We start from the raw sequence: 23,105 nt of genomic DNA, 5'->3' as shown, positions 1-23,105 counted from the left end.
TGGCCTGCTAGCTCAGTTGGTTAGAGCGTCGTGCTAATAACGCGAAGGTCGTAGGTTCGATCCCTGCGCAGGCCACTCTTTTTGTTTTTCTCCTTCACGGTTTTAACTAAGCATAGAGTTTCGAGCCCCAGAGACATCAGGCGCTAAAGGGCAAAGGATGCAGGTGCAACATGCAGATGTCAACACGCGTTCTGTACGCGAGAACTTTATCGAGAGTGTGCTGCTCCTTAGAGAAACGTATCGGGTGCTTTCTGATCCACCTGACTGGATCAGTGTGCTTGATGAACTGGCTGTCCTCAAAAAATTTTAAACCTTTCGTGACAGCCGAAGTCTGGTTGTTGCGCGTTTTACCATTATCGTGGATCTTTTTTGAATTGATGTGAACTCAAAACAGGCAATAAAGAAAAAAAAAAAAAAAAAAAGGCCTGCTAGCTCAGTTGGTTAGAGCGTCGTGCTAATAACGCGAAGGTCGTAGGTTCGATCCCTGCGCAGGCCACTCTTTTTGCTTTTCTCCTTCACGGTTTTAACTAAGCATAGAGTTTCGAGCCCCACAGACATCAGGCGCTAAAGGGCAAATTATAGCTTTATTCATTTCGATTCGAAATGTCAGGGATTATATCGACCCGTCGGACAGTTCTGGCATGCTAGCTCAGCATTCTACTTCCGGCCACCGAGCGTGACGGACGTGTTCATCATGGGCTCCCAAGGAGCGGATTCAGCGGCCCAGCTGAGCCGTAGTATCAGGAGTATGGAAAGGCCTGCCAAGGATTATGAACTGGTTCTACCGCATCTGCCTACAGGTTCGAGTGTTTTGCATACTGTTTTTTTGCATGGCGACATAAAAGCCAGGCCGTACCGGGTGGAGCACTTTCGAGACTCCCTCGCTCGTCTTTCACTTTTGCCGGAAGTGGTTGCCCTCGGGGCATATCAAATGAATCACGTATGGGCGGTAACGTTTAAAGGTGAAGAGGGCAAAACGAAGATTTTGCAAGCCGAAGCTTTCGAAGTGAAGGAGCACCGATGCGTGGTCATTGACCCCTGTAACCAAGGCATCAGGTTAAAACTTTTCTGGCTGCTTCACGGCGTGCACGACGATGACGTGCGAGCGGCGTTGGCGGCTTTTGGAAAAGTTACCGAAATATCAAGAGAAAAGTGGAAAGTGCAAGGGTGTGTCGACAAGGCCTCAACGACTCGAACGGTCACGCTGAAGCTAAAAGTGGGCGTAACCATTGAGGACCTGCCGCCTCAGCTTCGGGTCGCCGAGGACGTCGCACTCGTCCACGTCCCAGGCAGAGCCCCGCTTTGCCTCCGGTGCCGGGGGAAAGGACATATACGTCGGGATTGTCGTGTGCCGCGCTGCGGGCTGTGTCGTCGCTACGGCCATGACGAGTCGCAGTGTGTGCGCACGTATGCCAACGTTGCAGGCCCCGTGCCGAGTGAAGTGGCAGGCGAGCACTTGATGGACGCAGTGGACGCCGAGGAAGCTAGCAGTGGAAGCACTGAGGATGCAGTGCAGAAAGAACAATCCTCTGAGAAGACCCCTGCCCTTAAAGAGCACTGTGAGTCAGATGTGATTGTTCCGTTGCTGAATGTTGCTGGGACCGAGACACCCACGAAAGAAGACGGCAATGCCAGTGCTGCAAGCCCAGCTTCGGCTACGCAACACAGTGAGGTACAGGGGGACACTGAAGCTGAGATGCCAGCTGCTTCTACCTTGCCTGTGAAGCGGGTGCACGAAGACAGTGTCAACGAGGAATCAACCCAAGGAGGAGCGGAAAGCGGACAGCCTCCACTGAAGGCAGCCCCCCTTCGCCGGGCGTCCTTCAAGCCAAGGCCAAACGTTCCCCCAGACCGGAGAACTGTGTCACCTGTGCCTCCGCCATAGCGGGGGTACCCTTTCCGGTCGAGACGTTACAAGCCCGGTCCATGATCGGGAGCAGCGCTTGGAACGACGGACGGACTCGCCAAAAAGGAAGAATGGTCATCCCATGCAACAGATCAACCGCAATGCTGTCTTTCTGCAAAAGCGATGTGAGTGATATATGTTTCGCGATTTATAATTTCTTGAGATGGCGACCAATTTAACCACTAGCTTGCGCGTAGCCACGCTAAATGTGAGGGGGCTGTCAACGCGTCGGAGACAACTGCAGCTGAACCGCATTCTGCTGGAAAATGAAATTGATGTGCTAGCAGTTCAAGAGAGCAAAATGGAAAGCGAACAACAAACAGAGAAAATGGCTGAAATATATCGTTCTAGATATAGTGTTTGCGTTTGTCATGCGGTTGGAAGATCGGGGGGATGTGTCATCTTCATTCGAAATTGCATAGAGTGTGTGCAGTCTGTGTTCTCGTGTGAGAGTGGTCAGCTTTTGATATGTGATTTCAGTTTTTCTGGATTGGACTGGAGAGTGATTTGCGTTTATGCGCCGACTAGAACGTTTGAGCGGGAAGAGTTTTTTCACTATATGAAATCCTTCCTAATACATGAGAGGCGTGTTCTCCTGCTTGGAGACTTCAACTGTGTCTGTAGACCGGAAGATAGAACAACAGACCGTGTCCTTCGTGACAAGAGTGCAGATTACTTATTGACATTGTTATTGAGGCAGAGCTTCAAGATGCTGGCTGTATAATGACGCATGAAGGCCAAGCAAAGTTCACGCACTTTCAAGGTAGCTGTCATGCAAGGTTGGACCGAATATATGTTCCCATTGATTGTGTGCCCTTGTGCTCGGAATATGAAACACTTCCCATGAGCTTTAGTGACCACTCCCTCGTAATGATTACTCTAGGCATGAAAAGTAAGGCAACAAAGTTCAATTGGGAGCTATGGAAATTTAATGAAAAACTGCTGCTGGATGAAGAGTTTACCACTAAAGTTAAAGAATATATTAAGCATATGTTACAAAATGACTCTAATTTTATACAAGCATGGGAGCAGTTTAAGTGCGAGATAAAGATAGCTGCTATTGACCGAGCATGCACTCTCCGACGTAAAGAAAGAGAACAAGAAAAAGAACTTCGTAGCACACTTGAATACATGCTTAGCATGGAGAGCGTTAAGCCCGGCTTGTTCGCCCAAGATATTAAAAAGATAAAAACCAAACTTGAGGTGATAGACGAAGAGAAGTATCGCGGTGCGGTGATAAGGGCACGCAGTGAAAAATTGTGGCTCGGAGAGACGCCCACGAAAAGGGCACTTAGTGACGAAAAAAGGTACGCAGTGTCAAAAGAGATAAAAGAAATCTGCTATCAGAACGTAGTTACCTCGGAAAAAAAGACGATTGAACGGGCGTTTGTAGAATTTTACAGCGAATTGTTTAGCCTGAAAACACCGGACATTGAACGCTTCAGAAAAGACTTTCTGTCGCTGATGCCAAGAGTAGAAGACGAAGTGGCGCAGACACTTGAAGCAAGTATTACTTCTGAGGAAATTGAGGCCGCTATCGGGGAATTAAATTCCAGTAAGTCACCCGGACCAGATGGTCTTGGTGCTGCCATATACAAGGCCTTTCCAACTGAAATGGCTGTTTTACTGGAAAGAGTTATTAGTGAATGCTACGAAAAGAACGTACCTCCTCCGTCTTTTTGAATGTCACACATTGTATTAATCCCGAAAACAGATGACCATGTTAAGCTTCAGTCTGTAGCGTCTTACCGTCCTATAAGTCTAACGAATGTTGACTATAAAATTTACATGAAAGTATTAGGGCGACTACTCCAACGTGTAATTACTTCTCTTGTAGGCCCACATCAGACATGCGGTATAAAAGGAAGGACCATTTTTACTAACATACACGCAGCAAGGAGTGTACTAGAATGTTGTGACGCGATGCATGACCACGTAGCCATGATGCAATTAGACCTCCACAAAGCAATTGATAAAGTGGTACATGAAATTTTGTTCTCTGTTTTAGAGTATGTCAATGCTGGTTCCGTGATTACAAAGGGCGTGAAAATGGTTTACGAGTGCTGTTCAGCGAGACTGGTCGTGAATAAGCAGTTAACTGATCGTATACCTGTTCAGTCGTCAGTAAGGCAAGGCTGTCCTCTGTCTCCCCTTTTGTTTGCGCTTTATCTGGAGCCTTTCTGTCTAAGATTGCTTACAAGGCCAAACATACGCGGTTATAGATTTTTTCATAGTGAAGTTCGGGTTTTGGCATACGCGGACGATATTGCGGTTTTTTGTACAGACCATGAGAGCGTGCAAGAAGTTGTAAAAGAAACCACTGCTTTTTGCACTGCAAGTGGAAGTGAAATTAGTTGGGCAAAGTGTTTAGGATTTTGGCACGGAAACTGGCAATACGCGCCTGAACTGTTCTTCAGTATGCAATGGACAATAACGCCAGGAAATTACCTTGGTGTGCCACTAAAGCATTACCGTGAAAGCAAGGAATGTTGGGCCGGTGAAGTTGAGCAAGTGAAAACCCAAACAAAAAAATGGGGAGGACATAACTTTTCTATGTTCGCAAGAGCTACCGTTTGCAATATGTTCCTAGTTGCAAAAATTTTTTACATGCTGCAAGTGTTATCCATTTCAAGAATCTCTGTTCAAAAGCTGCATAGGGCATTTGCCACGTTTGTGTGGGCTTCAACATGGGAGCGTACCAGTTGATGTAATTTGTTTCATACGGTGCATAATGGTGGACTGGGATTGTCCCATTTATACTTAAAGCAGCTTGTAACCAGGTTCTTTTTTTTGCGCGAACAAAGCGATGTTTTTCTCAGAACGGTAATCCAAGTGCGATTGCGTGATTCACTGCCGGAATATGTAGTTTCGACTATGTCTACAGGGCCAATGGCTCTAAGTGCTTTTCTTCGCGAAGTTGTCGCGTCTTTCCAAATAGTGAAGGCGAGATTTTCGAATGAGTATATGTGTACTGTTACGCGAAAACGGCTGTACAAAGATTTATTGGAAACCTTTTTACCTGTGCCTCTTTATCGCGCTGTATATGCTTTGGGTCCGGAGCGGGACGTGTTGAAAAGAGTGAAAAGAATGCCCATCAGATCGTCCGCTAAATCTTTCTTTTTTCAATTGCATACCGGCACTCTTCCGGTGAAGCCATGGCTGGAAAGCAAAGGCCTTTTCGTGCCTTGGTCTGCTGACTGTTTAATTTGCAAAAAGCTGGAAACCATAGAGCATATTTTCCTTGATTGTCACGATGCGGTTTTTTTGTGGGACGTGCTACAACGCACTATTAAAAAGGACTTACCAATAACGCCGTTTGGCATACGCTACCTTCCATGCGGCCAGCCAGGAGAAGTGCCCAGTGATTTATTGATGGTCTTGTGTATGCACAGCATATGGAGAACGCGGATGGATGTTCGCCATGAGCATGTTGTCGTACACCCAGCCCATCAATACTTTGTTGAAAGTGTAATGTACACGCGTGATGTTTTCGGAGGGCAATCTGAACCCCCGGAATGGCTGCCAGTCTTGGACAAGCTCATGTCACCTTATCCATTCTATCACAAGAAACCTGTAAGAAAGTGACTTGTGTTTTTAATTCCATGCGACTTTTCATCGTTCTTTGTAGTTGCCAAGTCGGTAATAAAGAAAAAAAAAAAAAAAAAGCCTGCTAGCTCAGTTGGTTAGAGCGTCGTGCTAATAACGCGAAGGTCGTAGGTTCGATCCCTGCGCAGGCCACTCTTTTTGTTTTTCTCCTTCCCGGTTTTAACTCAGCATAGAGTTTCGAGCGTCACAGACATCAGGCGCTACATGGCAAAGTATAGTGTTATCCATTTCGATTCCAAATGTCAAAGATTATATCGAACCGACGGACAGTTCTGGCCTGCTAGCTCAGTTGGTTAGAGCGTCGTGCTAATAACGCGAAGGTCGTAGGTTCGATCCCTGCGCAGGCCACTCTTTTTATTTTTCTCCTTCCCGGTTTTAACTCAGCATGGAGTTTCGAGCGTCACAGACATCAGGCGCTACATGGCAAAGTATAGTGTTATCCATTTCGATTCCAAATGTCAAAGATTATATCGAACCGACGGACAGTTCTGGCCTGCTAGCTCAGTTGGTTAGAGCGTCGTGCTAATAACGCGAAGGTCGTAGGTTCGATCCCTGCGCAGGCCACTCTTTTTATTTTTCTCCTTCCCGGTTTTAACTCAGCATGGAGTTTCGAGCGTCACAGACATCAGGCGCTACATGGCAAAGTATAGTGTTATCCATTTCGATTCCAAATGTCAGAGATTATATCGAACCGGCGGACAGTTCTGGCCTGCTAGCTCAGTTGGTTAGAGCGTCGTGCTAATAACGCCAAGGTCGTAGGTTCGATCCCTGCGCAGGCCACTCTTTTTGTTTTTCTCCTTCCCGGTTTTAACTCAGCATAGAGTTTCGAGCGTCACAGATATCAGGCGCTACATGGCAAAGTATAGTGTTATCCATTTCGATTCCAAATGTCAGAGATTATATCGAACCGACGGACAGTTCTGGCCTGCTAGCTCAGTTGTTTAGAGCGTCGTGCTAATAACGCGAAGGTCGTAGGTTCGATCCCTGCGCAGGCCACTCTTTTTGTTTTTCTCCTTCCCGGTTTTAACTCAGCATAGAGTTTCGAGCGTCACAGATATCAGGCGCTACATGGCAAAGTATAGTGTTATCCATTTCAAATCCAAATGTCAGAGATTATATCGAAGCGTCGGACAGTTCTGGCCTGCTAGCTCAGTTGGTTAGAGCGTCGTGCTAATAACGCGAAGGTCGTAGGTTCGATCCCTGCGCAGGCCACTCTTTTTGTTTTTCTCCTTCCCGGTTTTAACTCAGCATAGAGTTTCGAGCGTCACAGACATCAGGCGCTACAGGGCAAATTATAGTGTTATCCGTTTCGATTCCAGGTGTCAGGGATTATATGGCATACGATTTTTACCTTTTCCTAATACATAGGAGTTTCCCTTTGATACAATAATGCTCCTGGGCCTCCACATCTTGTGGAAAACCAAAATGCAGTTTAACAATGCAGATATACAAGTCAATCCTGTACGAGAACATTTCATACACAGTGTTGTGCGGTTCAGGGAAGTGCATATGACACTCCCCGAGCAGCCACAATGGATTCATATGCTTGACAGTGTGGTAAAACTGAAAAAGTTTTAACCCGCCGTGTCACGGGAAAGTGTGCTGGCACGTTTTATTGTTCATCGTCTTGTTTTGAATGTCCAAGTCCGCAATAAAGAAAAAAAAAAAAAAGGCCTGCTAGCTCAGTTGGTTAGAGCGTCGTGCTAATAACGCGAAGGTCGTAGATTCGATCCCTGCGCAGGCCACTCTTTTTGTTTTTCTCCTTCCCGGTTTTAACTCAGCATAGAGTTTCGAGCGTCACAGACATCAGGCGCTACATGGCAAAGTATAGTGTTATCCATTTCGATTCCAAATGTCAGAGATTATATCGAACCGACGGACAGTTAGAGCGTCGTGCTAATAACGCGAAGGTCGTAGGTTCGATCCCTGCGCAGGCCACTCTTTTTATTTTTCTCCTTCCCGGTTTTAACTCAGCATAGAGTTTCGAGCGTCACAGACATCAGGCGCTACATGGCAAAGTATAGTGTTATCCATTTCGATTCCAAATGTCAGAGATTATATCGAACCGACGGACAGTTCTGGCCTGCTAGCTCAGTTGTTGATTCTGCTTCCGGCCACGCCAGTGAACGGACGCAGGATGCAGGGCTCCTCAGGAGCGGCTTCAGCGGCCATGTCAGGCCGCGGTAACAGGACTGCTGAACAGGACAACACTTACCAGGTCGTTTTGCCTGCACTTCCAACAGGTCGGTTTGTTTTGAATACCGTTTTTTTGCACGCCGATATCAGGGCCCGCCCGTACCGGGTGGAAGATTTCCGGGATGCTTTAGCACAACACTCGCTAATCCCCGATGTTATCGCTATGGGGGCGTATCGGATGAGCCACGTCTGGGCCGTCACTCTCAAGGATACTGAAGCCGTCAACAAGATTGTCAGTGTAGGTGAGCTGTCTGTGAAAAACGGTCGCTGTTTGGTGATTGACCCGGCGAACCAGGACGTGCGACTCAAGCTTCACTGGCTACTACACAACGTGCCAGATGAAGATGTTCGTGCTGCATTTGCGCCTTACGGAAAGGTGTCGGAAGTTTCCCGGGAGCGTTGGCGTGTTAAAGGTATGCTAGAAAAGGGCTCTACAACTAGACTCGTAACGCTGAAGCTGAAAGCTGGCATGAAGCTCGACGACCTGCCGCATCAGTTGAATGTTAGCGGTGAGCTCGCGCTCGTCATTGTGCCAGGCAGACCCCCGTTGTGCCTACGCTGCCGGGGTACGGGTCACATCCGCAAAGAGTGCCGGGTTCCTCGCTGCGGAACCTGTCGACGGTTCGGGCATGAAGACAGCCAGTGTGCACGAACCTACGCTAGCATTGCCGGACCTGGGACCAGCGAAGACTCGTCCGAGTTAATTATGGACGAGGCGGATGCGGAGGAGGCTGCTGACATTAGAGGTCAGTCAACGAAACAGGACGCGCCTTCCATGATGGTTTTAACAAAGGATAAGGTGACGGTCTCAAATGAAAAGAATGAACCTCGGCATGTCTTGAACGTTCCATCCCAGGACCATGAAAGCGCATCAAAGGAAGTGTCAGCAGACGTAGCCAAATTTTCCGACGCTGAGGATCATCTCAGTACTGAGCCTTCCTTTACTGATGCCATGGAGGTTGGGCCGGAGACAGCAGCCTTAATTGCCGCGAAACGTCCGCATGAGGAAAGCGTGGAGGAGACTCAGCTGCCAGGCGGTGTTTGTGGTGAGCCGCCGCCGAAAACTTCTGGCATCCGAAGAGCCACGTTAAGACCGAAGCCGAACTTCTCGGCCGACACGCGGCAGGCGGGGAAACCGCCTCCGTAGTTTTTGTGGTGCCCTGAACGATTTGTGGGTCGGCTGCCTACCGACCAGCGTCAGGAACCTTCTGCAACCAAGTGGTGCGTGTGTGAGCAAAAATGAAACAATGTGCTTGGACTTCGTTTGAATGCATCCCGACATTCTGCTGGGAGGACATTACATGCATACATACGCCGCTGTTCGTCAGAAGCAGAAGCCATGCAACCATGAAGGTAGGCACCATGCGGGTACGGGCGTCTCTCTCTAATACATGACTCTCAAGCTTAATTCGCCGTTACATGTAGCTACTTTGAATGTCAGAGGACTGGGAGCGAGAAGGCGACAATGCCAACTCAGTCGCCTCCTTTTGGATAATAATATAGATATAGCAGCTGTGCAAGAGTCAAAGATTGAGAGCCAAGAAAGCACTGACCGTATGGTGGCTTCTTTTCAAACAAACTTTTATATGTGTGTATGCCATTCTGTTGGTGTATCGGGTGGATGCCTTTTATTTATACGCAACACGCTGGGAGTAAGCGTAGAGTCCGTTTTTGCCTGTCCAAGCGGTCGGCTTTTGGTTACCGATTTTACCTACTCTAATTTATGCTAGCGTGTTGTGTGTGTGTATGCTCCCAATTCAGGATGTGAGCGTGAATTGTTTTTTGAGTCTATTGAGGTGTGGCTGAAGACTGACAAAACCTTGCTTGTACTTGGTGACTACAACTGTGTGTGCGCAGCTGTGGACCGAGCGGCGAAGTGTAAACCTCGAAGAGACAGAAGCTCCGAGCTGTTGAATGCACTTGTGAATGAGTATGGCCTTGAGGATGTTGGTAGTGTGTTCTCCACTGGAAACCAGCCAGAGTTCACGCACTTTCAGCGTGACAGCCATGCTAGATTGGACAGGGTGTATGCCTCGGTAGATCTTGTTTCCCTATGTACTGCATATGAGGTCAAACCTGTGTCTTTCAGCGATCATTGTCTCGTGAGTGCAGTGTTTGGTCGCAAAGGAAAGAAATCGCGCTTTAACTGGTACCTATGGAAAATGAATGCCAAACTTCTTGCCGATGAAGAGTTCCTTACGGAAGTTAAGACCGAGTTTGAAAATCGTCTTGCTATGCGACCAGTAAGTTTTGCAGAGGAATGGGACAGCTTCAAAGAGTGGGTCAAATTGAAATCCATAGAAAAGAGCAGTAAGGTGCGGCATAAAGAGAAAGAAAAAGAAAAAGAACTGAATGAACAACTCCAGTTTTTTTTTAGCATGGAAAGTTCAGTGCCAGGGCATTTCGCCAGTAAAATACGAGAGATAAAAAGTGAGTTGGAAACAATCGACAGCGAAAGATACACAGCGGCTGTCATACGTGCAAGGGCTGAAAAACTTTGGGCTGGAGAAGTTCCGACAAAACGAGCGCTAGCAGACGAGAAAAGATACGCCTGCCAGAAAGAAATAAGGAGTATAAGGTATGCCGGCCATATCACAGAAGATGCTAAAGATATTCAGCGTGCGGTAGCAGAGCACTTCGAAGAACTGCTTAGCGCTAAGCCTCAGACTGTAGGCGGCTTTCAAACAGATTTTCTGAGACTGATGCCTGCACTGGATGACGAAAGTAAAGCGCGCCTAGAAACACCGATAACGTTGCAGGAGATAGTATCTGCAATAGATGACCTGACAACTGGGAAGGCCCCTGGGCCGGATGGCCTAAGCGCTGCCTTCTTTAAAACGTTTCAGCAGTATGCGGCTCAGTTTTTGCTCTGTGTAATCACTGAAGCTTATGAAAGTAATACTGTCCCATTGTCTTTCTCTACATCGCACATTGTTCTAATACCCAAGACAGATGATCCGGAGAAACGTCTGTTGGTGGGGTCATATCGACCGATTAGCCTCACCAATGTTGACTACAAGGTGTACATGAAGGTTTTAGCAAAACGACTGCAAAGCGTAATAAAGAAATTGGTTGGGTCTCATCAAACGTGCGGCATCAAGGGTCGATCCATTGCCACGAATATACATGTCGCAAGAACCGTACTAGAAGGTGTTGATGCACTCGGTGGTCAGATAGCCATGATGCAGTTAGATTTGGCGAAAGCCTTTGACCGTGTTTCTCACGAAATTCTGTTTTCCATTTTGGAGCATTCTAACCTTGGTGACGTCATAGTGGAGGGTGTTAAAATGGCGTATGCGAACTGCACGACCCGTATTATAGTGAATGGTGAACTGACTGACAGCATCGCAGTACGTTCATCGGTAAGGCAGGGCTGCCCACTCTCACCCCTGCTGTTTGCACTGTATTTAGAGCCACTTTGCTTGGCCATCATTGATAGCGATCGCATTTTGGGATTCAAGCTGCAATCAGCACACGTGAAAATGCTAGCATATGCCGATGACATAGCAGTGTTTTGTGCAACTAGAAAGAGCATTTGTGAAGCCACGAGTGTCGTCCAAACATTTTGTGATCAAACGGGATGAAAGATCAATTGGGAGAAAAGCTCTGGGTTTTGGCACGGTGATTGGGACGTGACACCTGATTTCTTCTGTAAGCTGCGATGGTCTGCTCTCCCAACACGATATCTAGGCGTGCCTTTAGAATGTTATCAAGATCCCAACGTGCACTGGATGGAAGAAACATCCAGAGCGAAAGAAAAAGCGGATGCCTGGCAAGGAAGGCAACTCTCAATATTTTCGCGCGCTTCTATTTGCAATGTTTTTCTTATTTCGAGGCTGTGGTACCTCATGAATGTGTTGTGTGTCTCACGAACCTCAATTCAGAAAATGCACCGCGTTTTTGCTGTTTTTATTTGGGCATCCACATGGGAAAAAACCGCCCGGACGAATTTGTTTATTTCTGTTAAAAGGGGCGGGCTTGGCCTTGCACATCTGTTCTTGCGTCAGGTGGTTTCGCGATTTATATTCCTCCGTGATCAAAAAGATACCTTTTTAAGAACCGTGATGCAAGTGCGATTACAGAGGCTGCTCCCTGAATGGATTGTGTCATGTGAAAACATGCCTGGTACTGTGACTGGCTACCTGCGCGAGGTTGTTTTTTCGTGCAAGTTGCTTGAGGTGCGGTTTTCTTTTGATTACCTTTACAACGTTCCTAGAAAAAAACTGTATAAAGATCTCATTGACGTGATGCTGCCGGTGCCTTTTTATCGGGCATTACACTGTGGAGGCCCAGGGCAGGACGTTTTGAAAAGAGTTAAGAAGATGCCCGTGAGGCCATCAGCTAAAACATTCCTTTTCAAACTTCACTCTAATACGCTCCCTGTTAAAACCTGGCTGAATGAAAAATGTATCTTCGTCCCATGGACAACAAATTGCCTGTTGTGCAAAAAACCGGAAACAATTGAACACGTTTTCTTACAGTGTTGGGATGCTGTCTTTCTATGGGATGTCCTCCAAAGGACAATTAAAAAGGAGCTTCCATTAACTCCTTACGGTATAAGATTTCTACCAGTGCAGAACGATGATGCACCTTATGATTTAATTATGCTTCTTGGCCTCCATAGTTTGTGGAAAACACGAATGCAGGTGCGTCATGCAGATATAGATACACGATCTTCGCGTGAAAACTTTATTGACAGTGCTGTTTATATACGTGAAACTTTCATGAGGCAGCAGGATCCGCCACAATGGCATTGTCTCTTTGATGAGTTAGTGCACTTGAAAAGATTTTAGCCACTTACGCGTTAGCTCAAGTGTAGTTGACGTTTTTTATCATGTGTATTTTTGTTTTGTGTTTCACGGCAATAAAGAAAAAAAAAAAAAAAAAGCCTGCTAGCTCAGTTGTTTAGAACGTCGTGCTATTAACGCGAAGGTCGTAGGTTCGATCCCTGCGCAGGCCACTCTTTTTGTTTTTCTCCTTCCCGGTTTTAACTCAGCATAGAGTTTCGAGCGTCACAGACATCAGGCGCTACATGGCAAAGTATAGTGTTATCCATTCCGATTCCAAATGTCAGAGATTATATCGAACCGACGGACAGTTCTGGCCTGCTAGCTCAGTTGGTTAGAGCGTCGTGCTAATAACGCGAAGGTCGTAGGTTCGATCCCTGCGCAGGCCACTCTTTTTGTTTTTCTCCTTCCCGGTTTTAACTCAGCATAGAGTTTCGAGCGTCACAGATATCAGGCGCTACAGGGCAAATTATAGTGTTATCCATTTCGATTCCAAATGTCAGGCATTATATCGAACCGACGGACAGTTCTGGCCTGCTAGCTCAGTTGTTTAGAGCGTCGTGCTAATAACGCGAAGGTCGTAGGTTCGATCCCTGCGCAGGCCACTCTTTTTGTTTTTCTCCTTCCCGGTTTTAACTCAGCATAGAGTTTCGAGCGTCACAGATATCAGGCGCTACATGGCAAAGTATAGTGTTATCCATTTCGATTCCAAATGTCAGAGATTATATCGAACCGACGGACAGTTCTGGCCTGCTAGCTCATTCTACTTCCGGCCACCTGCGTGTACGGACGGTGAATCATGAGCTCCGGCGGAGCGGCGATTGCGGCCCAGGCTGGCCGCGGTAACAGGGTTAACGCAAACGATGATAAGGAATATCAGCTCATTTTGCCGCATCTGCCCACCGGACGTGTTGTTTTCAACACAGTTTTTTTGCACGGCGACGTACGAGTGCGACCCTTCAGGGTTGAAGATTTCCGGGACGCCCTGGCCAAGACTGGTACGCTCCCAGACGTGGTGGCCTTGGGGGCCTACCAAATAAACCATGTCTGGGCGGTGACCTTGAGCAGCTCTGAAGCAACCAAGCGGCTGCTAGCCTTCAAGGAGCTTCTAGTGAAAGGCCGACGGTGTATCATCATTGACCCGGAGGATCAACAGGTGAAGCTACGGCTCCACTGGATGTTGCATGGCGTGGCGGATGAGGATATCAGAACTGCTTTTGGGGCTTTCGGTGAGGTGACCGAAGTTACCCGTGAGCGGTGGCGCGTCCAGGGCGTTCACGAAAAGGGCTCAACAACGAGAGCCGTACTCCTGAAGTTGAAGCCAGGGATGAAGATAGACGACCTACCTCATCAGATAAGAGTTGCAGGGGAGTTGGCCCTTGTTGTGGTGCCTGGGCGGCCAATGCAGTGCCTGCGCTGCCGCGGGACCGGTCATGTGCGCCGGGAATGTAAAATTCCGCGGTGTTCGACATATAAGCGTTTTGGCCACTCCGAGGAAGATTGCGTACGGACGTATGCAGTGGCCACTGCACCGACAGCGAGGGCGGACATGACGGAGCACCAAATGGATGTCGCAGAGACAGAAGAGGCCGCAAAGGGGGTCGGAGAAGCTGAAGAGCAAACAGCAACTACAGGCATGTTAGTGCCCCCGGGGGGCGGTGACGAGATAATCAGTAGGCCAGACAAGGAAGTCACGCTACCGAACAACGGACCGTCAGAGGAAGAAAGGGTGAGCAATGCCGAGAGCTCAAAAACTGAAATTCCGGAGTCGGCGGGCCGACAGGAAACCCTTGAAAAGAGCAGCGGCCGAGCGACCAACGTCCAAGGCCCTGCGAAGCGTGCCCACGACGAGAGCACAAGTGAGACAAGCAAGGCAGAAGCAGCTAGCAACGACGAGCCGCCGATAAAAACGCCAATAGGGAGGAGGGCGACCTTCAAACCAAGACCGAATGTCTCGACGGACAGGAGAGCTGCCGAAAAGCCGCCCCTGTCACAAGGTCTGCCAGTCCAACCTCATGACTCTGGCGTCAACGAAACCGTCTAGCGCCATGCTAGACGTGAGAGGTAAGCACCATGCTCTTGGCCTCTTTTCACTCTAAGAAAATGGCTTATGAACTGTCACTAAAGATTGCGACCCTTAACGTGAGAGGTCTAGCAGCGAAAAGGAAGCAGAGCCAAGTCCTGCGCCTTTTAAATGAAAATGACATCGATATACTTGGAGTTCAAGAGACAAAAGTCGAGGGTGAACAAGAGACCGAGGGCATGGTGCAACGTTTCACGTCGCGGTTTTACGCAGTTGTCAGCCATGCAGTCGGTACTTCTGCTGGATGCGTCCTGTTTGTGAAGAAGTTGCCGGGTCTTGTAGTGCAGTCGCATGCTTCTTTTCAGTCGGGTCGGGGTGTGGTCCTCGATTTTAGTTTTTGCTCGGCTGAGTGGCGTGCTGTTTGTATATATGCACCTACGGTAGTTGATGAGAGGGCTGCTTTGTTTGATTTTGTTGAAGGGTATTTAAACACGGATAAGCAACTTGTCTTTCTGGGAGATTTCAATTGTGTACTGAGCTCCGGTGACAAAACTAGCCACCGTACATTTAGGGATCGTAGCACAGAGGTACTTTCGCGCTTGATTGACGAGTTTGCACTGGAAGACGTTGCAGAGTGTCTCACGAGCGAGCGACGGGTTCAGTATACTCATTTTCAGGGTGCTAGCCACGCCCGCCTTGACAGGATTTATGTGTCCGCAGAACTGGCCCCAAAATGCCAGGAGTATTATGTTTTGGCGGTAACGTACTCAGATCACTGCATGGTTCAGTGTACAATTGGAACAAGAAAGGGAGGTAGCGGTTTTAATTGGGAATTGTGGAAGTTAAATAATAAACTGCTGAATGACGAGCAATTCACGAGACTAGTAGAAGAAGAAATTGGTAAGATTTGTCAGGAGGACACCCACGAACTGGGTCAAGAATGGGAACTCTGTAAGCAACAAATTAAAATCAAAGCTATAGAAAAAGCCAGCTGCATACGGTTTCAAGAAAAACAAAACGAAATGCATTTAAGATCTTTGCTAGATAAATTGTTAGCCCTGGAGTGTAACACGCCAGGGTTATACATGGACGACGTTAGAAAAATAAAACAAAGACTTCAACTGAATGACGAAGACCGTTATCGCGGAGCACTGGTGCGTGCGAGAGCGGAAAAATTGGCCATGGATGAGACGCCGACAAAAAGATCGTTGGGAATAGAAAAAGCAAACGCAAGGCGAAATCACGTGGCAGAGGTAGATTGGGCAGGACGCACAGAAACCGATAACGAAGGAATCGCGAAAGCTTTCCGGGAGTATTATGAAGAGCTATTTTCGTCCCGAGAGGTTAATTTGGACCGTTTTAAAGAATCCTTTCTTGACGCGATGCCAAAAATTGATGACGAACAAAAAGAAAGACTGGAGCGGCCAATAAGCGAACAAGAAGTGCAGCAGGCAATAGAAAATTTAAACCCAGGGAAATCACCCGGGCCTGATGGCCTGAGTGCGGCTTTTTATAAAGCGTTCAAGGGACAGCTATCTCCTTTGTTGTGTGCCTTATTTAATGAAGCGTATGAACTTAAGGCACTGCCTGCGTCTTTCGGATCGTCGCACACAGTACTTATTCCGAAAAGTGACCAACCAGATAAGCTTAGGCAGTTGTCGTCTTACAGGCCCATAGCTCTGACAAACGTTGATTACAAGATTTATATGAAGGTACTAGCTGGCAGACTACAAACGGTTATATGCGAACTAGTGGGCCCTCACCAAACGTGCGGTATCAAAGGGCGATCTATCTTTCAGAACATTCACAAAGCGCGAAGTGTGCTTGAATGCTGCGATGCAACTCATGCATGTGTTGCGTTACTGCAGTTGGACTTGGAGAAAGCTTTTGATTGTGTGGCACATACTATTCTGTTCAGTATATTAGACTATGTTAATGTCGGCTCTGTTATTCGAGAGGGAGTGGCCTTGGCGTACCGTAACTGCACTACGAGATTAATTGTCAATAAGTCACTGGGGGCCCCCATCAACGTACGACGTTCGGTGCGCCAAGGTTGCCCCCTCAGCCCTCTTTTGTTCGGCATTTATATTGAAACATTGTGTTTAAGCATCCTACAAAACAATGACATTGATGGTTTTCGACTGCAGGAGTCAGAAGTCAAATTGCTGGCTTACGCAGACGACGTTGCGGTTTTTTGTGTAAATAAGGAGAGTATAAAGAGGACAGTGGATGTGGTAAAACATTTTAGCAATGTCACAGGGAGTAAAGTTAACTGGGGTAAGTGCCTGGGATTTTGGCACGGAGAATGGCAGCTGACCCCCGACACTTTCGCTAATGTGTCGTGGGTTACAACGCCTGCAAAGTACTTGGGTGTGCCCTTGGAATTCTACAAGGAAAGCGAGCCATACTGGCTAGAGCAGGTCAGAGAAACCCGTGAAAAAGCGGAGAAATGGAAAAGCGCTCAATTATCAATATTTGCAAGAGCCGCAGTTTGCAACCTGTTTTTAATTAGTAAGTTATGGTATGTAATGCAAGTGTTGCATTGCTCCCGTGTAAATGTGCAAAAATTGCATCGAGTTTTTGCGGTGTTTGTTTGGGCCTCGAGTTGGGAGAGGTGCAGTCGGACAAATTTGTTCCGGCAGGTGAAGCATGGGGGGCTTGGTCTGGGTCATTTGTTTGTGCGACAGATTGTCAACCGGTTTATGTTTTTTAGGGATGCCAGTGATCCATTCCTGCGCACAGTGTGTCAACAAAGACTTGGTCGAGCGTTGCCTGATTTCGTAGTTTATACTCAATGTATGCCGGGCTCTGTTTTTGGATTTTTTAGGGAAATTGTTGTGAGCGCGAAATTCGTAAGCGCACGTTTTTCGAAAGAGTATTTAAGTAATGTTAACAGGAGAACGTTATACAAGGATGTTTGTGAAATGGTGTTCCCGGTGCCCTTGTACCGAGCTTTATACTATGGAGGCGCAGGAAGTAATGTATTAAAACGCGTAAAGAAAATGCAAGTTGCTACGGGAGCTAAAACGTTTTTCTTTATGCTACATACCGGTACTTTGTGTGTAAAATCATTTATGGAGGAAAAGGGTATGTTCCTACCGTGGGGGGCCCAATGTCTCATCTGCAAACAGCCAGAGACAATAGATCACGTGTTTTTGCATTGCTGGGAGGGGGTATATTTGTGGGATGTTCTGCAAAGGACAATAAAAAAGCAGTTGCCACTTGATTCCCATGGCATTAGGTATTTACCATTGGATAAACATGATGATATGCCGTTAGACCAGGTTATGTTAATGGGCCTCCACAGTATATGGCGCGCACGAATGGCTGGTTATCACTGCGATCCAGATGCACGGCCAGCCCGCATGTATTTCCGCGAAAGTGTGCAGCGATGGCTCGAAGTGCTTAAATTGCAACCATGTGCTCCTGAGTGGCTGTCAAAGCTGGAACCTTTGACGGTGCTCAAGGAATTTTAACATGACAATGCCTGCCCCTCAGTGGGGGTTAGGCAACGCGAACTAGTTTTGTGTACATATATTATTCCTTTGTTCATGTTGTTCTGAGTTCCAGTGCGGTGTATTTGTGTCAAAGTCAGGCAATAAAGAAAAAAAAAATCTGGCCTGCTAGCTCAGTTTGTTTAGAGCGTCGTGCTAATAACGCGAAGGTCGTAGGTTCGATCCCTGCGCAGGCCACTCTTTTTGTTTTTCTCCTTCCCGGTTTTAACTCAGCATAGAGTTTCGAGCGTCACAGACATCAGGCGCTACAGGGCAAATTATAGTGTTATTCATTTCGATTCCAAATGTCAGGGATTATATCGAACCGACGGACAGTTCTGGCCTGCTAGCTCAGTTAGGCTGATGTGAACTCAAAACAGGCAATAAAGAAAAAAAAAAAAGGCCTGCGAGCTCAGTTGGTTAGAGCGTCGTGCTAATAACGCGAAGGTCGTAGGTTCGATCCCTGCGCAGGCCACTCTTTTTGTTTTTCTCCTTCCCGGTTTTAACTCAGCATAGAGTTTCGAGCGTCACAGACATCAGGCGCTACAGGGCAAATTATTGTGTTATCCATTTCGATTCCAAATGTCAGGGATTATATGGAACCGTCGGACAGTTCTGGCCTGCTAGCTCAGTTGATTAGAGCGTCGTGCTAATAACGCGAAGGTCGTAGGTTCAATCCCTGCGCAGGCCACTCTTTTTGTTTTTCTCCTTCCCGGTTTTAACTAAGCATAGAGTTTCGAGCCCCACAGACATCAGGCGCTAAAGGGCAAATTATAGCGTTATCCATTTCGATTCCAAATGTCAGGGATTATATCGAACCATCGGACAGTTCTGGCCTGCTAGCTCAGTTGGTTAGAGCGTCGTGCTAATAACTCGAAGGTCGTAGGTTCAATCTCTGCGCAGGCCACTCTTTTTGTTTTTCTCCTTCCCGGTTTTAACTGAGCATAGAGTTTCGAGCCCCACAGACATCAGGCGCTAAAGGGCAAATTATAGCGTTATCCATTTCGATTCCAAATGTCAGGGATTATATCGAACCATCGGACAGTTCTGGCCTGCTAGCTCAGTTGGTTAGAGCGTCGTGCTAATAACTCGAAGGTCGTAGGTTCAATCTCTGCGCAGGCCACTCTTTTTGTTTTTCTCCTTCCCGGTTTTAACTGAGCATAGAGTTTCGAGCCCCACAGACATCAGGCGCTAAAGGGCAAATTATAGCGTTATCCATTTCGATTCCAAATGTCAGGGATTATATCGAACCATCGGACAGTTCTGGCCCGCTAGCTCAGTTGGTTAGAGCGTCGTGCTAATAACGCGAAGGTCGTAGGTTCGATCCCTGCGCAGGCCACTCTTTTTGTTTTTCTCCTTCCCGGTTTTAACTCAGCATAAAGTTTCGAGCGTCACAGACATCAGGCGCTACAGGGCAAATTATTGTGTTATCCATTTCGATTCCAAATGTCAGGGATTATATGGAACCGTCGGACAGTTCTGGCCTGCTAGCTCAGTTGGTTAGAGCGTCGTGCTAATAACGCGAAGGTCGTAGGTTCAATCCCTGCGCAGGCCACTCTTTTTGTTTTTCTCCTTCCCGGTTTTAACTAAGCATAGAGGTTCGAGCCCCACAGACATCAGGCGCTAAAGGGCAAATTTTAGCGTTATCCATTTCGATTCCAAATGTCAGGGATTATATCGAACCATCGGACAGTTCTGGCCTGATAGCTCAGTTGGTTAGAGCGTCGTGCTAATAACGCGAATGTCGTAGGTTCAATCCCTGCGCAGGCCACTCTTTTTGTTTTTCTCCTTCCCGGTTTTAACTAAGCATAGAGTTTCGAGCCCCACAGACATCAGGCGCTAAAGGGCAAATTATAGCGTTATCCATTTCGATTCCAAATGTCAGGGATTATATCGAACCATCGGACAGTTCTGGCCTGCTAGCTCAGTTGGTTAGAGCGTCGTGCTAATAACTCGAAGGTCGTAGGTTCAATCTCTGCGCAGGCCACTCTTTTTGTTTTTCTCCTTCCCGGTTTTAACTGAGCATAGAGTTTCGAGCCCCACAGACATCAGGCGCTAAAGGGCAAATTATAGCGTTATCCATTTCGATTCCAAATGTCAGGGATTATATCGAACCATCGGACAGTTCTGGCCTGCTAGCTCAGTTGGTTAGAGCGTCGTGCTAATAACGCGAAGGTCGTAGGTTCAATCCCTGCGCAGGCCACTCTTTTTGTTTTTCTCCTTCCCGGTTTTAACTAAGCATAGAGTTTCGAGCCCCACAGACATCAGGCTCTAAAGGGCAAATTATAGAGTTATCCATTTCGATTCCAAATGTCAGGAATTATATCGAACCATCGGACAGTTCTGGCGTGCTAGCTCAGTTGATTCTGCTTCCGGCCACGCCAGTGAACGGACGCAGAATGCAGGGCTCCTCAGGAGCGGCTTCAGCGGCCATGTCAGGCCGCGGTAACAGGACTGCTGAACAGGACAACACTTACCAGGTCGTTTTGCCTGCACTTCCAACAGGTCGGTTTGTTTTGAATACCGTTTTTTTGCACGCCGATATCAGGGCCCGCCCGTACCGGGTGGAAGATTTCCGGGATGCTTTAGCACAACACTCGCTAATCCCCGATGTTATCGCTATGGGGGCGTATCGGATGAGCCACGTCTGGGCCGTCACTCTCAAGGATACTGAAGCCGTCAACAAGATTGTCAGTGTAGGTGAGCTGTCTGTGAAAAACGGTCGCTGTTTGGTGATTGACCCGGCGAACCAGGACGTGCGACTCAAGCTTCACTGGCTACTACACAACGTGCCAGATGAAGATGTTCGTGCTGCATTTGCGCCTTACGGAAAGGTGTCGGAAGTTTCCCGGGAGCGTTGGCGTGTTAAAGGTATGCTAGAAAAGGGCTCTACAACTAGACTCGTAACGCTGAAGCTGAAAGCTGGCATGAAGCTCGACAACCTGCCGCATCAGTTGAATGTTAGTGGTGAGCTCGCGCTCGTCATTGTGCCAGGCAGACCCCCGTTGTGCCTACGCTGCCGGGGTACGGGTCACATCCGCAAAGAGTGCCGGGTTCCTCGCTGCGGAACCTGTCGACGGTTCGGGCATGAAGACAGCCAGTGTGCACGAACCTACGCTAGCATTGCCGGACCTGGGACCAGCGAAGACTCGTCCGAGTTAATTATGGACGAGGCGGATGCGGAGGAGGCTGCTGACATTAGAGGCCAGTCAACGAAACAGGACGCGCCTTCCATGACGGTTTTAACAAAGAATAAGGTGACGGTCTCAAATGAAATGAATGAAACTCGGCATGTCTTGAACGTACCATCCCAGGACCATGAAAGCGCATCAAAGGAAGTGTCAGAAGACGTAGCCAAATTTTCCGACGCTGAGGATCATCTCAGTACTGAGCCTTCCTTTACTGATGCCATGGAGGTTGGGCCGGAGACAGCAGCCTTAATTGCCGCGAAACGTCCGCATGAGGAAAGCGTGGAGGAGACTCAGCTGCCAGGCGGTGTTTGTGGTGAGCCGCCGCCGAAAACTTCTGGCATCCGAAGAGCCACGTTAAGACCGAAGCCGAACTTCTCGGCCGACACGCGGCAGGCGGGGAAACCGCCTCCGTAGTTTTTGTGGTGCCCTGAACGATTTGTGGGTCGGCTGCCTACCGACCAGCGTCAGGAACCTTCTGCAACCAAGTGGTGCGTGTGTGAGCAAAAATGAAACAATGTGCTTGGACTTCGTTTGAATGCATCCCGACATTCTGCTGGGAGGACATTACATGCATACATACGCCGCTGTTCGTCAGAAGCAGAAGCCATGCAACCATGAAGGTAGGCACCATGCGGGTACGGGCGTCTCTCTCTAATACATGACTCTCAAGCTTAATTCGCCGGTACATGTAGCTACTTTGAATGTCAGAGGACTGGGAGCGAGAAGGCGACAATGCCAACTCAGTCGCCTCCTTTTGGATAATGATATAGATATAGCAGCTGTGCAAGAGTCAAAGATTGAGAGCCAAGAAAGCACTGACCGTATGGTGGCTTCTTTTCAAACAAACTTTTATGTGTGTGTATGCCATTCTGTTGGTGTATCGGGTGGATGCCTTTTATTTATACGCAACACGCTGGGAGTAAGCGTAGAGTCCGTTTTTGCCTGTCCAAGCGGTCGGCTTTTGGTTACCGATTTTACCTACTCTAATTTATGCTGGCGTGTTGTGTGTGTGTATGCTCCCAATTCAGGATGTGAGCGTGAATTGTTTTTTGAGTCTATTGAGGTGTGGCTGAAGACTGACAAAATCTTGCTTGTACTTGGTGACTACAACTGTGTGTGCGCAGCTGTGGACCGAGCGGCGAAGTGTAAACCTCGAAGAGACAGAAGCTCCGAGCTGTTGAATGCACTTGTGAATGAGTATGGCCTTGAGGATGTTGGTAGTGTGTTCTCCACTGGAAACCAGCCAGAGTTCACGCACTTTCAGCGTGACAGCCATGCTAGATTGGACAGGGTGTATGCCTCGGTAGATCTTGTTTCCCTATGTACTGCATATGAGGTCAAACCTGTGTCTTTCAGCGATCATTGTCTCGTGAGTGCAGTGTTTGGTCGCAAAGGAAAGAAATCGCGCTTTAACTGGTACCTATGGAAAATGAATGCCAAACTTCTTGCCGATGAAGAGTTCCTTACGGAAGTTAAGACCGAGTTTGAAAATCGTCTTGCTATGCGACCAGTAAGTTTTGCAGAGGAATGGGACAGCTTCAAAGAGTGGGTCAAATTGAAATCCATAGAAAAGAGCAGTAAGGTGCGGCATAAAGAGAAAGAAAAAGAAAAAGAACTGAATGAACAACTCCAGTTTTTTTTTAGCATGGAAAGTTCAGTGCCAGGGCATTTCGCCAGTAAAATACGAGAGATAAAAAGTGAGTTGGAAACAATCGACAGCGAAAGATACACAGCGGCTGTCATACGTGCAAGGGCTGAAAAACTTTGGGCTGGAGAAGTTCCGACAAAACGAGCGCTAGCAGACGAGAAAAGATACGCCTGCCAGAAAGAAATAAGGAGTATAAGGTATGCCGGCCATATCACAGAAGATGCTAAAGATATTCAGCGTGCGGTAGCAGAGCA

General features: G+C 47.7%; 22 non-coding genes across 22 annotated transcripts; all 22 read left to right on the top strand.

Moving 5' to 3' along the window:
* Nucleotide 1: 1 nt before the first annotated feature.
* TRNAI-AAU (transfer RNA isoleucine (anticodon AAU)) lies at nucleotides 2-75 on the top strand. The gene has a single exon. It is a non-coding gene; the product is annotated as a tRNA-Ile (tRNA).
* Nucleotides 76-422: 347 nt separating this feature from the next.
* On the top strand, nucleotides 423-496 carry TRNAI-AAU (transfer RNA isoleucine (anticodon AAU)). The gene has a single exon. It is a non-coding gene; the product is annotated as a tRNA-Ile (tRNA).
* A 5,074-nt stretch (nucleotides 497-5,570) lies between these two features.
* On the top strand, nucleotides 5,571-5,644 carry TRNAI-AAU (transfer RNA isoleucine (anticodon AAU)). The gene has a single exon. It is a non-coding gene; the product is annotated as a tRNA-Ile (tRNA).
* A 142-nt stretch (nucleotides 5,645-5,786) lies between these two features.
* Nucleotides 5,787-5,860, top strand: TRNAI-AAU (transfer RNA isoleucine (anticodon AAU)). The gene has a single exon. It is a non-coding gene; the product is annotated as a tRNA-Ile (tRNA).
* A 142-nt stretch (nucleotides 5,861-6,002) lies between these two features.
* TRNAI-AAU (transfer RNA isoleucine (anticodon AAU)) lies at nucleotides 6,003-6,076 on the top strand. Its single transcript has one exon. It is a non-coding gene; the product is annotated as a tRNA-Ile (tRNA).
* A 142-nt stretch (nucleotides 6,077-6,218) lies between these two features.
* On the top strand, nucleotides 6,219-6,292 carry TRNAI-AAU (transfer RNA isoleucine (anticodon AAU)). The gene has a single exon. It is a non-coding gene; the product is annotated as a tRNA-Ile (tRNA).
* Nucleotides 6,293-6,434: 142 nt separating this feature from the next.
* TRNAI-AAU (transfer RNA isoleucine (anticodon AAU)) lies at nucleotides 6,435-6,508 on the top strand. The gene has a single exon. It is a non-coding gene; the product is annotated as a tRNA-Ile (tRNA).
* Nucleotides 6,509-6,650: 142 nt separating this feature from the next.
* Nucleotides 6,651-6,724, top strand: TRNAI-AAU (transfer RNA isoleucine (anticodon AAU)). The gene has a single exon. It is a non-coding gene; the product is annotated as a tRNA-Ile (tRNA).
* Nucleotides 6,725-7,183: 459 nt separating this feature from the next.
* Nucleotides 7,184-7,257, top strand: TRNAI-AAU (transfer RNA isoleucine (anticodon AAU)). The gene has a single exon. It is a non-coding gene; the product is annotated as a tRNA-Ile (tRNA).
* Nucleotides 7,258-12,594: 5,337 nt separating this feature from the next.
* On the top strand, nucleotides 12,595-12,668 carry TRNAN-AUU (transfer RNA asparagine (anticodon AUU)). Its single transcript has one exon. It is a non-coding gene; the product is annotated as a tRNA-Asn (tRNA).
* A 142-nt stretch (nucleotides 12,669-12,810) lies between these two features.
* On the top strand, nucleotides 12,811-12,884 carry TRNAI-AAU (transfer RNA isoleucine (anticodon AAU)). The gene has a single exon. It is a non-coding gene; the product is annotated as a tRNA-Ile (tRNA).
* Nucleotides 12,885-13,026: 142 nt separating this feature from the next.
* TRNAI-AAU (transfer RNA isoleucine (anticodon AAU)) lies at nucleotides 13,027-13,100 on the top strand. Its single transcript has one exon. It is a non-coding gene; the product is annotated as a tRNA-Ile (tRNA).
* Nucleotides 13,101-18,135: 5,035 nt separating this feature from the next.
* Nucleotides 18,136-18,210, top strand: TRNAI-AAU (transfer RNA isoleucine (anticodon AAU)). Its single transcript has one exon. It is a non-coding gene; the product is annotated as a tRNA-Ile (tRNA).
* Nucleotides 18,211-18,413: 203 nt separating this feature from the next.
* TRNAI-AAU (transfer RNA isoleucine (anticodon AAU)) lies at nucleotides 18,414-18,487 on the top strand. Its single transcript has one exon. It is a non-coding gene; the product is annotated as a tRNA-Ile (tRNA).
* Nucleotides 18,488-18,629: 142 nt separating this feature from the next.
* TRNAI-AAU (transfer RNA isoleucine (anticodon AAU)) lies at nucleotides 18,630-18,703 on the top strand. Its single transcript has one exon. It is a non-coding gene; the product is annotated as a tRNA-Ile (tRNA).
* Nucleotides 18,704-18,845: 142 nt separating this feature from the next.
* On the top strand, nucleotides 18,846-18,919 carry TRNAI-AAU (transfer RNA isoleucine (anticodon AAU)). Its single transcript has one exon. It is a non-coding gene; the product is annotated as a tRNA-Ile (tRNA).
* Nucleotides 18,920-19,061: 142 nt separating this feature from the next.
* Nucleotides 19,062-19,135, top strand: TRNAI-AAU (transfer RNA isoleucine (anticodon AAU)). Its single transcript has one exon. It is a non-coding gene; the product is annotated as a tRNA-Ile (tRNA).
* Nucleotides 19,136-19,277: 142 nt separating this feature from the next.
* On the top strand, nucleotides 19,278-19,351 carry TRNAI-AAU (transfer RNA isoleucine (anticodon AAU)). Its single transcript has one exon. It is a non-coding gene; the product is annotated as a tRNA-Ile (tRNA).
* A 142-nt stretch (nucleotides 19,352-19,493) lies between these two features.
* On the top strand, nucleotides 19,494-19,567 carry TRNAI-AAU (transfer RNA isoleucine (anticodon AAU)). The gene has a single exon. It is a non-coding gene; the product is annotated as a tRNA-Ile (tRNA).
* A 142-nt stretch (nucleotides 19,568-19,709) lies between these two features.
* TRNAI-AAU (transfer RNA isoleucine (anticodon AAU)) lies at nucleotides 19,710-19,783 on the top strand. Its single transcript has one exon. It is a non-coding gene; the product is annotated as a tRNA-Ile (tRNA).
* A 142-nt stretch (nucleotides 19,784-19,925) lies between these two features.
* On the top strand, nucleotides 19,926-19,999 carry TRNAI-AAU (transfer RNA isoleucine (anticodon AAU)). The gene has a single exon. It is a non-coding gene; the product is annotated as a tRNA-Ile (tRNA).
* A 142-nt stretch (nucleotides 20,000-20,141) lies between these two features.
* TRNAI-AAU (transfer RNA isoleucine (anticodon AAU)) lies at nucleotides 20,142-20,215 on the top strand. Its single transcript has one exon. It is a non-coding gene; the product is annotated as a tRNA-Ile (tRNA).
* Nucleotides 20,216-23,105: the final 2,890 nt, after the last annotated feature.

Source organism: Amblyomma maculatum, chromosome 5, assembly GCF_055883805.1.
Source record: "Amblyomma maculatum isolate TAMU_Amacu chromosome 5, ASM5588380v1, whole genome shotgun sequence".
In the NCBI taxonomy this organism is placed as follows: Eukaryota; Metazoa; Arthropoda; class Arachnida; order Ixodida; family Ixodidae; genus Amblyomma; species Amblyomma maculatum.
The sequence above is the reverse complement of the archived record's forward strand: the minus strand, read 5'-3'. Positions and strand labels throughout refer to the sequence as shown.